This window comes from Corvus brachyrhynchos, unplaced genomic scaffold (assembly GCF_000691975.1).
Source record: "Corvus brachyrhynchos isolate BGI_N302 unplaced genomic scaffold, ASM69197v1 scaffold61, whole genome shotgun sequence".
Taxonomy (NCBI): Eukaryota; Metazoa; Chordata; class Aves; order Passeriformes; family Corvidae; genus Corvus; species Corvus brachyrhynchos.
Genome location: NW_008236478.1, coordinates 4,538,229 through 4,541,472, shown reverse-complemented (window position 1 = coordinate 4,541,472; position 3,244 = coordinate 4,538,229).

Genomic DNA, 3,244 nt, shown 5'->3' with positions numbered 1-3,244 from the left:
TGTAAAGAATGTTATGGTACAGCACAGACATCTTTGACTTGGCTCTGAGCACCATAGCAAATCTACTGACCCTAGGAAAACAGATCTGTCCATAAATTCAGAGTTCAGCCACAACCATCACCAGCTACCCCTCTACCCATCAGAAACTCAGGCCACACACTGATACAGCACAGAAACACACAGGAGCTGCAGAGTTGGAGTGGGAGAGTCAAAGCTGATTTTTGTGTTCAGGTGACACAGTCATATGTCAAATATTGATACCCTTCAAACTCTCCATCTAGCAAAGGCAAGTAATGGAAGACCTCCTAATATTTTCTGCTCAGCTTTATTGTTTTCTTGGAAGAGTCACACTCTTCCATAGTCCAAACCAGCTCGTGGTCTTTGTGTCTGTAACTATCACCTCAGCAGCTACACCACCAAAAGCATTTAATTTGCTCTGCGTTGGGAATCAGGAAAAGTTAACTTCCCAACCACCCTCCCCAGCCCTTGAGTTTCTTTTCCTTTTTTTCCTATCAGGCTGTAAAATCCTCTTTTTCTTACCTGCCATAATGTTCTGAAAGACCATGGGTGTCTGAAATTCCAGACAATATCACTTTCAGAGGTCTGTCACCATCTTCCTTCAGGAAGGACACCAGGCAGGGTACAATCCCAGCACAAAGGAACCATCTGCTGGTGTGGAGATGACCCCAGAAACCAAAACAGTTTGAGTTAGGATCAGTCACAGCTCCAAAGGGCAAGAGCTAAAAGCCACTTCCTGTAGCAGGAGATGGAAATGATGCTTTCATGATAGGTGTTATTGCTGAAGCAAATCTCCTGCAAGCCTGGTATCATCCTGGGGTGGTGGGTAAGTGCTGCACTGGCAGCACCTGAGAAAAATGGGCATAGCAGGTGCTGCTTGTATGGCACACATGGTGGTTATTTGCTAAATAACAGAATTACATTCCTTCTCCTCCAAATCAAACCTTTATCATGCTGAAGAAAAACAAAAGGCATGTTTCACAGGCATCCTAGGTGTACTGGGACCAGTTGCCCAACTTTGTGCATTGGACCATGGTGAAAACATGAAGTCAATCACCAATGGAGAAGAAGCTGGGGCTGTGCTGAATGCAGTGCAGACCCTGCTGGAGTAACAGCTATGGTACAGAGCATCCCTATCATCTGGAAGAGAGCAATCAGGCAATACTCTCCATCAAAAGAGTCTGCTCCTCTATTGCAAAATCTGTGAGCAGCTGAATACTAAAGAACTCAACTCTGATGCTCATTTTAGCTAGTAATTAGAAAAAACCAGTATTTTTATTTTTGGTGAACTGCAAATGTCAATTATCGTATTATTATTCTCAAGGCCAGTTACATAAATAACATTGCATTTTATTCTATACAGTGAAAAATACGCTACCTCAAATATAAAATGTCATACAAATGCTACAAGTGTACATTCTGGGCATGTGCAAGTTAAGGAGTCATGTAGTTACAGCCTCAAGCAGCTGACTGACAGAGAAGGTTGTGCTGGATTTCTCCCCCTCATGCTTCAGTCATTACTCAGAAGAGGGAAAAAAAGAGGGATGAAAAGTGTTTCTGTGATGCCATCTTGCTAGCTGGTTATTAGAACTCCCATCTTACTCCTGCCAGCTCCAGGATAATGCCCAGGGCAGGGTCATGGTGGCCATGAAGTCGTGCACCCTTGTCTTTCTTGTCTCTTGTGGTAGTATGGGAAGGAATTACTTTCTGTCAGCATGGCAGTGATGAAGAATCACAGAATCAAAGAGAGGTGATCTGAATCACAGAATCACAAAGAGAAGTCACGTGTAGTCATTTTATATAATCAGTCACCTTTCCTGGACTAAAAGCTCCTTAGAGAAGGAAAATTTTACCATTTAGGACCTGTGGTTCAGAGGTAAGACTTCCTCAGCCACTGGTGAACATATTGCAATGCCTTTACAAGGAATAATTAGACAGAGATATACATTTATAGTTAATTATCATGTTAGGGCAGCAAGAGCAGAGTGAGTTCCAAATGCAAAATATTGCCCCCCCCCCCCTTTTCATTTAGATTATTTTAGCCCCTCTGGTGTTCGCTTATCCCTCTTGGGAGCCTTTTCAAAGACTTCTCAGCTCTGAGATTTAATGCTGGCATTGCTGACATGCAGAATTAAAAATGTAAAGCGTATTTACTACCTTCTGTTTTTAGATTAGCAATAGAGAAAATAGTCCTTGACCTGCACATAAAGCCAGAAGGGCCAAAGGGACACAGCTGCAGTGTGAGCGGAGTGAGGAGAAGAAAGCCCATTGCAGGGCAGCCCAGAGGGGTGGAGGCCTAAGTCCCTCTGGAGTTACAGGACCAACTGGAGGAGAGGGAAGCTGTGGATAAAAGCCTTGTCAAATGCTCATTGCTGGCATGGTGACCTGTTGAAGTGTTATTTCAGGAGACAAGAAAAGAGTGGTTCTGTCTATAGGCCAGGGAAAGGATTGGGTCACAGCTTTACTGATATCTGCAGTTGTTAGTGATGCAGTGGTTTGAGGAAAGAGTAAAAAACTCATGATTTTCACTTGATGTCTCTGATGTACAAAGCTAAAAATCTTTAATTAAAACAATAAAGAGAATAAGAAGAGCATTTTTTCCACTCTTACTGGAACATGATTAACAGCTCTAGTGCTTGCTTTTTGCAGTGGCCTACAGATATTTTCCAGACACTCTTCTACCTATTTTCCAATTTGTCTTGTTTACTGAGCATTTTTTAAACCCTCAAGGCATAACTATTAGAGCAGTACTTACAAAAAACGTATCTCATGACATTTTTTAAGGATTTTCTCAGACAACAGGGTTACCACACCACTCTTGTGTGACTAGAAACCAGAATAAATTCCTAGTATTTTAGCTTTATTTTATACTGTTCTTTTGGTAAATAGAGCAGTGTCATTCACAGGTACATAACCTGAGGCTTAGGTGCCAGAGGCTTATTTGCCACAGGTTTAAAATAATCTTGGGACAGTGGTGGGTTTTTTTCATCTATGGTTTCAATTTTTGTCAGAGCAATTTCTTGCCTTTCCTGCTCTGAGTCACAAGTTTGTGAGAACAGAAAGTAGCTCCTGAAGAAATTTATGTAAGGGTTTATTTGTGCACCTTTCTAGAGACAAATCTGCAGAGGTTTGGGATCCATTCTTTCCCAGTTGAAGCTCTGGCCTCCCACTAATAACCTATGGTGTTACGATGAATTTGCTGGGTTTGTGACTACACTGGTGAGGG